Here is a 15558-nt window from a genome sequence, read left to right on the forward strand (position 1 = left end):
TGTCGTCGGATCGTGAGTGGTTGGCCCGACTGCCTGTCTCACCCAAGCAAGTGATAGTGTTTGACTTCCAGGCCGACCCTCGAACATCTAAGGGCCCTTGGGTGTACTACCTTATTTTTAATTTATTATTGTTGTTTGTACTTGTATGTCTTCTAACAGATTTTTTTAAATTAAGTTTGTTTTGCCCTTAAGGTATAAGATTCTTTTGGCCTTCAGCCTAATTTAAATAACTGTTTCACGTAAGACCTTTGGCATTTTAGAGATTTTAAAGTTGTTGAATTTTAAGTGTTGGGCCTTCAGCCGATTTTGAGTTTGAGTTATTTTGCTCTTTAGGCCTTCAGCCTCATTTAAAGAACTGCCTCACGTAAGGCCTTTGGCATTTTAAAAATTTTAATGTTGTTGAATTTTAGGTGTTAGGCCTTCAGCCGATTTGAATTTAACTTCTTTGCTTTTGAAGTGTCTGATTCTTTGGGCCTTCAGCCTAACTAAAGAACTGTCTTAAGATAAAGCTTTGCCTTTTAAATTCCTGTTTTGGTTGTGTTCTCCCTAATTAAGAACTGTTTTATGTAAGGCCTTTTTTTTTTAAAAAAATTAATGTTGTTTAGCCTTGAGTGTTGGGCTTCCAGCCGATTTTGAATTCAAATTGTTTGGTCTGAAAAGCTCAGATTCTTCGGGCCTTCAGCCTAAATAAAGAACTGTTTTAAGATAAGGCTTGCCTTTTAAATTTGTGATTATGCTTGCGTTTTAAGTTATTGGCCTTCAGCCGTTTTTAATTTAAAGTGGCTTTCAGCTGGTAATTAAGTCCCAAAGATTAAATCTGTGTGTTAAAAAAATTTTTTTGGGCTTTTGTAATGTTAGATAAAATAATAAAATTGTATGTTCGAGTGTAACTGACAACCCCTTATTTTGGCCCCTTCCTGCAGGTTTAGCAGGGCGTCTCAATACATGTAACTTTTCATATGCGATTTTCGATTTGCACATGTAAAGTCTCAATTAACGAATGTTCATGTTTGATATTACTACATCTTTTGCTTTATTTCAACATAGCAAGAACGAGAAACTGGCAATAAATCAGTGAAACAGTCAGTTCACAAAATGAATAACCAAATGGTGTAATTTTTATTTCCAATTCGGTAAAATTCTCTCCTACAATCGTGGCTACATATCAAGTGAATTCCTTCCTCCCAGTTTGTCAAAACAAGTTACGAAGAGCTGCAAGTCCCACAGATGTCTTCAACCTTTCTTCCCAGCCAGGCTCGAACTCAGGATTGGCTTTCCATTGTTCTGCTCTCCTAATCCTAAGGGTAGACGCTGTCAGGGCAATAGCTCCAAAAATAACTGCATCATCTATACATGTAAGTTTGGATGAACATATGCTATTGTAAACATAATATAACATAAACAAATGAGCCTTTAGTTCAGAACCGTAACAACATAATTCTGTGATAGCCACATAAGAGAGCAACAGTTACTTAATAAAAAAAAATGATAATAATAATACCAATAAATGAAATAATTAATTAATTAATAGGAACCTTGAGCTATTAGAAATTTTTAATTTGAATCAATACCTTTACAAGAAATAAGTCACTTTCCTCCAAGTTTTGTGCATTATTGACACACAGTGTACACGTGCGGATTTTTGTGAGAAATATCACATGTGTATCTTGTAAATCACATGAGATGAGCCAGTCTGCAGCTCTAACCATGAACACTTGGGGTGCTACCGCATAAATAATTCATGTAGCACAGGCTTAAGTGAGTGTAGCTATAAGTGCGCATTAGTGTAAAAAGGTTTAATTTGAAACTGCTGCTAATCACAACTGACTAACGGTGCCTGTACTGACACAACTACTGGAAACCAAAGCACAAGGTAGCTAAGGATGGTTCACCGTTCAATAAAATTTGTAGAACAGGATAACATCATTAAATTGATCAGTCACCCTGCCATGAGGTACCAAAAAAACACACACAAAACTTCTGAAATGCTCAAAATTACCTCCACAGAAGTTCAAGATGGCGCAAAAGATTCCCAAAGCACCCCACCTAAATAATTTACCATAAATACAGAAAAACAACTGTTTAAGTAGGCTGTTAATTAACTGAAAATGCACTATCTTACCACCTAGCCACACATACTCACACACACACACACACACACACACACACACACACACACACACACATACTACTACTACATAAATTGTACACGTACATTAACAACTGGAGCCTACAAAACACGAACTAGCTGATAGAAATTCCACAGACAATACAGTCAGCCACTGGCACACATACACTCAAATTTCAGATTCATGCCGCACAGTCTTAACAGAACTCCACTGGACAAACTCAGCTATGCACGGAAAATATACATAATATAATAGACGGCAAGAGAGAAAGAGTAGAAAACACAAATAAACAAACTGTACAACAAAATAAAAAGAAGCAAATTGAAAAAGAACAAACAAATATATATTAACAGTCATAAGAAAGGACTAGCAACACTAACACATGACACACACAGAGATCACAGGGAACTAAGAACACCTTACCAAGAACACAATATGTCATATAGTAACATACAGCAGTGAAAACGTTAGACGTGGGGAATTTTTTTTAGATTAACAAATTATTATACTGTGGTCACAAATTAAATGTTAACTGTGTTTGCTCTGCTGACTTTAATTGTCTGGGTAACTCGTTCTCTTGACTTGCACAAAATTGACATTAAATACAATTCTGGTGTTAGGATAAAACCTTTTCCAGATGTACGATTTTTGCTTTATTTATTTAATATTTATTTGTGCTTCTCAATCAATTTGTTGATTTTTTTAGGTCGTTTAAAATTATTTAAAGGAATATTTACCGGCACATGCACCACTGCACAATCAGACACCTACGTTGGCTGAGAACATACTAAATTTACTATACAGGTGTGTGCTTGCCCAACGGTTTGTAGTCAGCAGCAAACATTCGCCTGACGATTAACTTCACTTTATTTCATTGCTACAAACCGAATGGTACATTGAAATTGGTTAGCTTTCATCAGAAAATAAAGCACCAATAGTATACGTGATGAAATTGGATTGGCTTATCCAGGATAGTACTGTAATTTGCATTCCATTCCATGATTTATTTAGAGGTCTCGTGTTCCAGTAAATGTTAATGGCTTTGAACAGTTAAAGTGGAGGCTCAGAGCCACAGGCATTGCAAGAGCAGGAGGAGTGTTAGTAGCAGTGCAGTCGTCACGTATGGGAGCACATGTAGTGTAGCAGTAGGCTACGGCACACTCGAAATTGAAGCGCATTTTGTACCACTGCACTCTGCCACAGTCTCTGCACAGAGTTTCTGGCCACCACACATTTACGCAAGTTTTCACTGGGTCGCGAGGATAGTGTTGCTGCCATCCGAACTGCTGTGCGCGACTGCTCCAGATTTTCATCGGATCGCCACATTCACACGGCACTCACAGCCCAGGCCACATCCCAACCGTGTGGCAGCTGTTGCACCTGCCCGCACTGACACCGCACTGTCTGCACCTTGGCCGGTCGCAGCCACCGTGACTCGACCCAGCTGCTGCCACTGTTGCAATGCCTACGCGCAGATGCCACAGCACCTCCACACCGTCACACAATTGCCACAGCGTCTCTTCGGGACAGCCTTCCGAGCCGGCGCCACCTCTGTCTGCAGCGACGTGCACACTTGCCGCTGTAGCCACCACCGTCTGTGCTGCCATCACCACATCATCATATGGTCTCTGCAGTGTTTCCGTCGTGTCTCTTCACCGCAGACAATATTCGCAGGTGTCACCTTCCGCAATGTGTATATCTGTACGTGTTCAAGAGACTGTGACAGCAGTTGCCCATTTCTCGTTTGTATTTTCGTATGTCAGTCGTAGCTGATGTAACAGACTGTGGGTCAGAGGGCGTTGGGACATAAGTATTCCTACCATCCGAACAAGAGAAAGAGACGTGTTGCCAAAAATTGGACTTAGCTGGAAATGATAATTTGTTAGGGGATCCTATGGGGGTAATGATTTCTTACCAGAGCTTTTAATGGAGGGGACAGATATCACACAAAGAATTTCGTGGCTGTATGCAAGGACACTTTTGTAGGTGGCATTATAGATGTTGCTAAAGTTAAATTTGTAAGGAGGCAGTTAAAAAGGGGCAGTTCAAACTTGAACTAGTAAAAATGATGAACTGTTTTGTAAATTAGGACACTGGAGAGGCACAAAGCAGTTAAGATTAGAAAATGAAACGATGGAAACTCCAGGTACGAATATCAACAATGTAGGAAAAGACAGAGCCCTACTTACTGCAAAGAAGATGCATTATGTTGCAGGTAGGTACAACTAAAAGACACTTACATAAAGCTTTTGGCCACAGCCTTCATGACTAAAAAAGAGACACACACCATTCAAACACACAAGCAAGCACACATCATGCACACATGGCCACCAACTCTAGCATCTCGGGCTGGAATGCAACAGTCACGTTGGATGCAAGCAGCAGCAATGTAGAGGGGGCGGGGAAGGGGAGAGAGGCGAACGCTGTCTGGTGAAGTGTGCAGGGACTAGAAAGCAAACCGGGGCAGCGTTAGGATTTTGTGGAGCAGGGAGGTGGGGGAAAAAGGAGAGGAGCTGGGAAAGACAGGTGGATGCATTGACAGAATATGGCAAATAAACAGCATTGGAGATGAGAATGAGGAGGGGGTGGAAACTGTTGGGTGGATGGTGTGGGGACAGTGTTGAGCCGTGGTAAACCTTGCTGTTTTGAAGAGCGCGCCACAGTGCGCAGTGTGAAGCAGTCGCCCTCCGTTTCTGGCGGTGGCGCCGCTGTGGCAGTCGCAGCTTTGGTGTCTCCCTCTGGTGGGAAAGGAGAAAGGTTGCCTGTTCATGTGCATTTAAGGGGCGCTATGAGCCCGCCAGTCGGTCAGTCTGGTTCAGTCTCTTGTCCCCAGCTTGCTAGTCAGTCTCTCGTCCGCATTTGTTAGGCAGTTAGTGTCTGTCTATCGTTCGGAGTGCTAGTATGTCGGTCGTTCGGATCAACCTTTAAAGCCGACAAAATGAGAGTCTTTCCACTCCGCCAGGAAGAGAACTCAGCGAGTGATCGCCTGGTCGGGGCTTAGTTCCTGCATCTGAGTCTGCGCGTTAGGCCGCCAGTCTGCTCGAGTTTGCTCAGGCAATGGTCATTGGCAGTTGGATCGATCGGTTGGTCGGTCGCGCACTGAGACACAAGATGACTTGTCCGTCTTGAACGTCGGCGCATGTGAGGTCGCCACGTGAGTCCAATGGGCCGCGGCGAATAGCGAGGGGTAGTGAGTGACTTCGCGGTCGACACAAGAGCAACAGGAGTCAACCCTCGACATCGGTCTGGCCGGTGCGAGCTGCGACGCCGTGAGACGGGAGATCGGCGCTCCTTCCTGCGTCCGTTGAAGCGGCTGGCAGCGGACGATTCGGGAGAGCGATTTGGGGGTGCTGCGCCAGGTCTTCTCGAAAAATCGCGGTTTATTAGGAGTGATTGGTGATATCTTGTTTGATTTACTCTTGTTAAATTCTACTTGTTTTCTTGGTGAGGTCACCAGCCGTTTTGCTTTGGGGTCGTCCCACCATTCTTCTCCGTTTGCCCACCGCGGGAAGGTGGTTGTTTATAAATTGGGTGGTCCGTTTTTCCCTTGTGGAGCAGGGGCGGGTTAGAGCAACGTGCGATTCGCGTTGTTCGGTAATCTTCCTATCAATCTGTCGTACGTTAGTAGCTGCCTCTGTCATGTTTGTCGGATTTAGAGTGTTAACGAATTTATTGCTTGGAGCCTAACGGTCTAATACCTGAAATATGTTTTGATCTTTGGAAACTTTGATATTATTGCCTATGATCTTGAGAGGCGGTATCTATGTACTGTAGAGCATCTTAACTATTGTTTGGCCAACCTTGTAGAATTTTATATAAGATTGCAGTTCATGAGCTTTTATATAAATCATCATTTTAGTATATAAAGTTGCCACCGTTTCACTGTAAGACTTTTCTTAGAAGGTAAAATCAAGTTGCACCTTCGGTGGCAAGGTTAATATTTTAATGGTTAGTGTTTTGGGGACGAGAGACTGATCCAGACTGCAAATAGCTTGACGCTGGGATACTTACAGGAGTTGAGAATGTGTTTTTACTTTTACATTCGGCCAACGGCCTTGCCCCAGTGGTAACACCAGTCCCCTTCAGATCACCGAAGTTAAGCGTTGTCGGTCTGGGCTAGAACTTGGATGGGTGACCATCCGTTGTGCCGACCGTTGTTGGCAAGTGGGATGCACTCAGCATACAGAGGAGCTACTTAATTGAGAAGTAGCGGCTCCAGATTCGGAAACTGACGGCCGGGAGAGCGGTGCGCTGGCCACATGCCCCTCCGTGTCTGCATCCGGTGACGCCTGTGGGCTGAGGATGACACGGCGGCCGATGCGTACCGCTGGGTCCGCCAGGGCCTGTCGATGGAGTTTAAGTTTTTACTTTTTCAGTCGATGGCATTTTTGTGTGACACAAAATTGGTCTTTAACGATACCTACGAAGTGCAATGATTGCTCGAATACTACGACACTTTCCGGTGTGCCGTAATTATTCATTGCATTGTTTTGCTGTAATAGTTCCGACAGCGCAGTGAACGCGAACGTGGCTGTAAGTGAAGTGAATCGTCGGCTGGCGGTTGAGCTCTGGCGGCTGGCCCTGCTGTGACTGAATGCACAACAGAATTAATGCGAAGACGTCGACACAGTGATACAGGAACGATGTTTGTTTGTATTTTTGCCAAACATTTCCTAGTGGAATGTTCTTTCTATTGCAAGGACTGCAAGGAAACGGCGTACCATGAGTGGGGTTGAGAGAAAAATTGACTTGTGTTCTACAAAAGGGACTTTTATTCGAAGGAAAACTCTTCAATCTCACTGGACACATCGTGCATCAAGAAAAAAAGTTAACGCAGTCCCTTAGGGTGTACAAGTCATTAATACCGACAATATTTATACAGTATTTAACATCGACAGGTGAAACGAACAAGCGGAAATAGAGACTATGTAAGTAGTAGGACGCCACTTTGCATTCTTGCCAATTTTATTCAAGATGGCGGCGATGACGTCATCCAAGATGGCGGCGTGTAGACTTGGCAACAGCGGATGACGTCATCCTAGATGGCGGATTTTGGCGGGAAGATAGCCAATTGGGCTACCTCCACTAACCTAACCCTCCAGAAAAAATTTGCGCCAAATTCAAATTCCAACACGATAATGCCTTCAAAAACCATACTCATCTTTATCATTATTCATTATTATTCATTATCATTTATTGTCATTTATTATTATTATTATTATTTATTTTTATCATTGGCCAGCCTCCACTAGAAAATTGCGCCAAATTCAAATTCCAACACGATAATGTCTCGAAAACTGTACTTCTATTTATTATTATTATCATTTATTATTTATTCAAGACGTCTGATTTCGGTGGGAAGAAAGCCATTTGCAAGACATCCATAGTAAAAAATCTGTCAGATTCAAATTCCAACACCGTAATCGATCATACGTACGAAATAGTCCACGTCCTACGAACTTTGACTGTCACTTATCTTTTTTCTCTGATAACCTATCAAAATCGCGTCAAATAATGAACCGCACTTGTACTAACTTAATTCAAATCCTCTGATTTTGCAAGGAAAAAGGACTGAAGTCTTTATTTCAAGCAGTACAGTCATCACTTGTTCTCCATCAGACTTAGTACACATCTGAGAGATCACAGTCCAGTCGCCACGAGGTCCCCAGTCCAACTGAATTATTTCATACGGTCGCTGCCGACCCGCGCCAGCCTGTGCGCCACCAGCAAGTGAGCACTCGCTCACATCACAGCCCACTGGCACCAACTCGCTTCGCAGGCCCGTGCTGGTCCGACGATGTAAACATGTTTTCGTGGGCAGTGGAGTCTGACCCCACCGTCCAGCTGGCGCCAAGGCTGTTTGCTGGACACGTTCAAACCTGTCGATGCTGACCATTCGCCATCCACCACATGTCTTTGTGCGACCGAGAATGCTGTGCTACACTTTTGCCGCCAAAGTTTGCTTGAGAGTGGAACCCGTCATGACTGTACAACAGCACGTTTGGTCGCCACGAGACCCCTCACTACGTTAATTGACTCTCTCTCATGCATGCGTGTGTTATAAGTGGACACGTGCCATGCCGCTGAACCATGGATGCGACATAGTCTTCTGTAAATATGATAACACCCACATCGTGCATCTAACCTATCAATTACCCAAGTACTTAATTCCATTTCAATTTTAATCACATTAAATAATTTAATTTACAATTTCATATACATATGCAAAGGTGTTCAACTATCTACTTTCAATTACTTTTTGAGTACCAGACCCCCACCTCTTCCTAGGAACCCTCACCGAGTTTGAATTGTGTCAGTACAAGGTGCATTCAAGTTCTAAGGCCTCCGATTGTTTTTCTCCGGACTGGAAAGAGATAGAAACACGCGCATTGTTTTAAAATGAGGCGCGTTCATTGTCAATACGTCCCAGAGATGGCAGCACCGTACGGCAGATGGAATTTTACCGCCAGCGGCGAGAATGAGAACTGTTTTAAATACTTAAAATGGAAATGTTTTCCTTACTTGAACAGCGTGCAATCATTCGTTTTCTGAATTTGCATGTTGTGAAACCAATTGAAATTCATCGACAGTTGAAGGAGACATGTTGTGATGGAGTTATGGATGTGTCGAAAGTGCGTTCGGGAGTGCGACAGTTTAATGAAGGCAGAACATCGTGTGGCAACAAACCAAAACAACCTTGGGCTCGCACAAGCCGGTCTGACGACATGATCGAGAAAGTGGAGAGAATTGTTTTGGGGGATCGCCGAATGACTGTTGAACAGATCGCCTCCAGAGTTGGCATTTCTGTGGGTTCTGTGCACACAATCCTGCATGACGACCTCAAAATGCGAAAAGTGTCATCCAGGTGGGTGCCACGAATGCTGACGGACGACCACATGGCTGCCCGTGTGGCATGTTGTCAAGCAATGTTGACGCACAACGACAGCATGAATGGGACTTTCTTTTCGTCGGTTATGACAATGGATGAGACGTGGATGCCATTTTTCAATCCAGAAACAAAGCGGCAGTCAGCTCAATGGAAGCACACAGATTTACCGCCACCAAAAAAATTTCGGGTAACCGCCAGTGCTGAATAAATGATGGTGTCCATGCAGGGCGAGGGCGTAATCCTTACCCATTGCGTTCCAAAGGGCACTACGGTAACATGTGCATCCTACGAAAATGTTTTGAAGAACAAATTCCTTCCTGCACTGCAACAAAAACGCCCGGGAAGGGCTGCGCGTGTGCTGTTTTACCAAGACAGCGCACCTGCACATCGAGCTAACGTTACGCAACAGTTTCTTCGTGATAACAACTTTGAAATGATTCCTCATGCTCCCTACTCACCTGACCTGGCTCCTAGTGACTTTTGGCTGTTTCCAACAACGAAAGACACTCTCCGTGGCCGCACATTCACCAGCCGTGCTGCTATTGCCTCAGCGATTTTCCAGTGGTCAAAACAGACACCTAAAGAAGCCTTCGCCGCTGCCATGGAATCATGGCGTCAGCGTTGTGAAAAATGTGTACGTCTGCAGGGCGATTACGTCGAGAAGTAACGCCAGTTTCATCGATTTCGGGTGAGTAGTTGATTAGAAAAAAAATCGGAGGCCTTAGAACTTGAATGCACCTCGTAAAGAAAGGTCACTTGTGCTTTCGCTACCAACCTAAGAAAATTGCGCGTAAAGAAAGGACACTTGTACTAACCTCATCCACCCAACCACCACTTCATCCTAGGATCAGGCGCCAAGTGTGAAATCTGCCAGTAAACAAAGCTCACTTGCGTATTCACTACCAACGTAAGAAAGTTGCTGAAAATGAAGCGTACCACTGCCTAGGGGGTGGGTGGTAAAAGGACTCACCCTGCACTAGCCTGATTTAGGGGGGAAGGAGTGTACCTTATTTAGGGATGGAGTATATGTATCACAGAACACACGCACCGACATGTCCCACACCATACACATCTGCAAACCACTCCTACATAACTCATTTATAATGCTCTACACACACGCTTGTTAATTGTAAACAGTTAAATATAACCCATAGTACAGCCTACAGCCATTCGAACCGCTCGTAAACAATGCAAAACATTTACGTCCAAATAGCCAAACAACTCCTAATTTTCGGAAATAATTTCAGTGCAGACCTGCAAAATGGTCCTAAATAATACAGAACAATGATGTGTAGACACGCTAAGTACTCGTAAACTATTCAAATAGCGCATATGAAGGCCTACCGACCTGATACCGAAATAATGCAATCAACGCGCGCAAGCACAGTCCATTGAGAACACAGGAGGCAGCAATAAGTGACGTATACCTCAGATGTCGAACCGCGTACAGCCCCTGCTCGGGGCTGGATGTTGGATGTTCGATGACCAAGCATTTATTTACACACACAAAGCGCACTCCAAGCAGAGCTGCGCGCGTTCGGCCTTCCTCAATCTAACTGCGGTCCGGCGAAGACGCTTCAGAATTCCATTCCACAGTAGCAGAGCCTGCTATCCCCTCTTAGTGATTCTAACGGACCATAAGTGATGATTGACTGATGCTTCACCGCGCGCGCCACAACCCCCACGAAGTGTGGCAGCCACAGCTTGTAACGGCCAGTCGCTGCCACCGAACACCGGTGAAAGTTGCATTCCAAGCAGCGCTCACACCAGTCTCATATTCGAGGCATCTCCAGGTGCCGCTCGTCTCTGCTGTTGAATGCAAGGCGTGTTGACACACACACACACACACACACACACACACACACACACACACACACACACACACACACGGTCATCCTCTCTACTCATCCTGTAACATAAGCAATAGTAACTTTACAATCCAATATATTACAATATATTACTGTATCCCGCTACTGCAGAATGATACTTCAACAATAAAACATAAATGAGAGAAAAAAGCGAAAATAACTTAAATTGCGAAGGAAATGAACCATATACAACAACAACACACAGTGCTCATGCAAGTGTCTGCCAACAGCGAAATATGTCAAAGGCTTTAGGAAGACTATACAATGATTCATAACAAAAAGTTGCTTCCAATGAGCGTGAAGACACAATTGTTTACATTAGATTCGTTTTAGTAGTTACGAGCGGGCTAATGCGCTTGCGCAGTTGAGTCGCGTTTGAGTAGTAGTTTTTCCCGCTTCTGGCTACAGGAATGTGGCTGTGTAAGCAGTTTCAGCAAGCAGCTAGATGCTACCGGGAAAAGGGGGAGCCAAATTCAAATTCTTGAGGAAAAAAACTTGTCTCACAAAGCGCCTAGCATCAAGCGCACTTTGGCCTATCGATTATTCATATGGTTTTGAAATGCATCCATGTTGGTTTTTGAACATTTTCAACACATTTTAAGTTGATTTCTGAATGAATCATAAGTTGATTTTGGAATGCGTACATAGCGTACGTGATGTATCTGTCAGGAGTATCCTCGTCACATCTAGAAATAAACTTTTGCAGACGAGAGAGGACGGGACTATACGAGCTGAGCCTAGTAAAGCTGAACGGATGAGAGCCAATCACTGTCCGAATATGTGGTTGATTGGGTTTGCGAATGATCGGCGTTGTTATAATTACAAGCGAAATCCATAGATTCAGACTACCAGAATTAAAATAAACGACTAACAGGAATAACAGATGCGGAAGATTACGTATTATCTTCTCCGTGTATGCGAGAAAATGAGATTTTGACAGAAAATATTTGGCCAGATCGCTACACTAGTAAGGACGAGGTGTACAGTCCCCAGCTAGCGTCTGCTTACGCTCTACTATGGAAGTAACTCGGAAAACGTGTTGTACGAACACGTAACAACGCCTAACCAGAGAATAATCGCGGGATAACTAAACCGGTGATTCTGGCAGGGTTAGTGAAGTTAATCAGCATACAAATATTGACAATGGCAGGAACAGCTACAGAATTAGTGATTACAAGATTGTTTGATAGAACGAGGAAGGAGAATAAGCGGGGACATCACACAAATTATGGAAGAATAAGAAGATTGAAAATTTAATTAAAATTTTGTAATACCAGTTTTTGATCTCATGTTTGAGAAACTGGTGTGTATGAATGAAATGTGAAACTATTTCCTAACATAAAGCTTTCTGCTTGTAGTAAGCCTAATATGCATTTGATATTGGTACTTTGTGAATTATATTCTGTCGTGTTATAAAAATGACCATTTCTGCTAAAACAGTCTTGTTTATTTGGTCTGTGTTACAAAACTGCTGCAATATTAGAAAGGCCTATTTTGTTTTATCTAGCAGTCAGTGACAAAATAGATGCAATCAGATCGAGAAACCACACCAGTCTTGGGTATTATTTGTATTAACAGCTTCTTCAGTATTAGATTACATTTCGATTTTTCATGTAGCACAACCTTCCACGAACTTTGATAAGGTAACAGATTTTTTCGCAGAAAGGGAAGCATGCCATGTAAAGCTGTAGCAAGATTGAGAAAAAAATGCTAGGAGCTAAGGTTTGAAAAAATGTGTACTTTCTTGCTTCTCTCTTGTCTTTATTGGTTTTATGTATCCTATATTCAATTTTATGTTACACGAAACCATTACAAAATATTACATGGTTGAGTACCACAGAACGACATACAGTGACGTGCGATAGAAGAATGCTGTATGAAGAGGTGTGGCACTGCACTTTGGCACACTTAAGACCGAATAACATGTCTTACATTTTCTCGAACACATAAGTTTTATGTTTCAGTCTTTTCAGAAGGATGTTCGCTACAAGATGAACATATTTTTGAAAATTCGATTTTTTTTTAGTATTGACCCGGTTAGCAAATATCGTAGATCCAGGGCTGATTTGCAGAGCACCCTGAGTTATAGTGGGTAGTCTCCATGTGACCCGTGTTTACATTTAGTGATTTTGCTGTTTCCCCTTAGTTTACTCTCACGTCAAATGAAAACAAAAGAGATGTCTGTGGCCGGGAGCTATCAAGTGAATTAAAATACAGTCATATAATTACGGAAGGCTAAAATATGTTATTAGTTTCAAATTTTAGTTTATTTCCATCTTTCTCACAGTCAAGTATTAATCGCCTTGCAGAAGAATGAAGTTATTTTTTGTCTGTTTGCTAAAGAAATTTGACTTTTATTAACCTTTCCCTCAGAGGCAGTCGTTTAATTCCGCAGTGCCCGCATCTCGTGGTCGTGCGGTCGCGTTCTCGTTTCCCACGCCCGGGTTCCCGGGTTCGATTCCCGGCGGGGTCAGGGATTTTCTCTGCCTCGTGATGGCTGGGTGTTGTGTGCTGTCCTTAGGTTAGTTTGGTTTAAGTAGTTGTAAGTTCTAGGGGACTGATGACCATAGATGTTAAGTCCCATAGTGCTCAGAGCCATTTGAACCAATTCCGCAGTACTGGCTAGTTTCAACTGTGTTCGCTGCGTTGCAAGTGCACGTTTTCATCTTCTAGCACGTATGGAATTATGCCATAATAAAGAACAAAACATGATGTAATACAGAACTGGTGCTCCAAGAAAATTTACATCCCGAAAACCACACTGAAAAGTTTAATATCAGGTCGATGTCTACTTCGTTGTGAATCTGGACATACGAATGTGCACTTTAAGTGTGCACTTTATATGTGCACATTTTAGTATGGTTCATGAAATTCCGATGCTCTTGGAGTATCCTCGGACGTCGTGTTTATTTTATGACATAATGTATGATCTTTCAATGATTTACATGTATGTACATACGGGCTTTCTACGTCATGGCTGGCAACTGTGACCGAGCGGTTCTATGCGCTCCAGTCCGGAACCGCGCGGCTGCTGCGGTCGCAGGTTCGAATCCTGCCTCGGGCATGGATGTGTGTGATGTCCTTAGGTTAGTTAGGTTTAAGTAGTGGTGTCGGCACGAAAAGCGTTCTCGTAGTGCGGTGTGTACTCTATCCCATCCCGTCTTCTTCCCTGCTCCTCCTGGCGGCTCGTCCGCGGTGGACGGGCGGAATGGGCTGCAGTCTCCCAGCGTCGTCGGCTCACCCGGTTGTGACGGCAGATGCACAGGGCCTAGGCCCCACACGAACTCTGCCGCGATGTCTGCTAATCCTGGGTTGATGACATCGGCAGCAGAGAGGACCAGAGCTGGCACTGTCCCGTCACGTCTGCTGCTGGATGGGCCGCCCTTACTGCAACATCTCCTTAATAAAGATTAACATGTCAATCACCGGGCTGAGCGCTACGCAGCGACCCAGTACACATCTAACTGCAAGTCTAACTGCGAGTACCTTGTTGCTGTCAAAGCAGGCGTATTTAAAGGAAGCACGAGCGACGTCCTGACGTCATGCTCGTTTGTAATGACCCCATTCGTTCCACTTATACTGCTGATTCATCTGTCGTACTCGCCCCTTAGGTGTTCTTGTGACAGAGTTACGTGTTGTTACGGCGGACTTACGCGAAGTTGTGAAATGCAGTACAGCTGACGCTATACCTCTGTCTTGCACTCTACGAAAGTCTCCATCTAACACAAACCCGCGTGCTAAGCAATTCTCTCTCGCCTGTTGTGTGTAACCAGGCCACTGCCCCTGCGTGACGATACATTCCGATACATGTGCAATCCTCTTACCTCTTGGCTAACCTACGGCCTCTGGCTCTCGGCATAGGCAACGAAGCTTTGACAATATTCCACGTTTCCAACTCTTTACTATTCCACGACACAACAGAGCTACGACTATCTTACAGGTGTTCATCGTAATATCGATTTCAATGATTCGGAAAGTAACATGCGGTGTTTGGTGGAATTCCAATGCATACTTTCGCAATAAGAAAATACGCAGTGTGTATGTTCCTGCACATCAAATATATTTCCAAAACGTGCCTTTTTCCCTCAGTTTCGTTTTCTAAAGTGCCAGGAAATTCTATGCCCGTGCATAAAACCACAAAGGATTGATAAGTTTTGCAGTTTGGAGGGAAAATATCCTGTCAATTAGTACGGAAAAAGAGTGTTTTCACCCCGGAGAAAATGTATTTTTAAGCGTGAAATCCGGGAAAAATACGGGAATTTTTTTTCCGTGTCCGCATATACATCTTGTACACACCATGTAGTGGAGATGCTGAATCGCAAATAGGCACAGCAAAGAGAATGTCACAAATATAGCTTTCAGCCAGTAAGGCCTTGCCGAAATTAGACAACACACACACACACACACACAAGACTGCAGTCTCAGGCAATTGAGGCTACACTCAGTTGGCTCCAGCACGACGGGAGTGGTTGTCTACTCGATGGCTCCTTCCTGCACTATACGCTCCACAGTTGAGGCTGGGGCTGGCTCCACTTCTGCCTCTGCTGCCGGCCAATTCGTGAGAGCGGCGTGCAAACGACGCAGTTTGCGGCACGCCTCCTCGGTCTCCACTGTGAGGACGGCCACGAAAGCAGCCCTCTCTGCCACTGTGGCGGCCTCGAAGGCTACAGTC

Source organism: Schistocerca americana, chromosome 9 (genome assembly GCF_021461395.2).
Source record: "Schistocerca americana isolate TAMUIC-IGC-003095 chromosome 9, iqSchAmer2.1, whole genome shotgun sequence".
Lineage (NCBI taxonomy): Eukaryota > Metazoa > Arthropoda > Insecta > Orthoptera > Acrididae > Schistocerca > Schistocerca americana.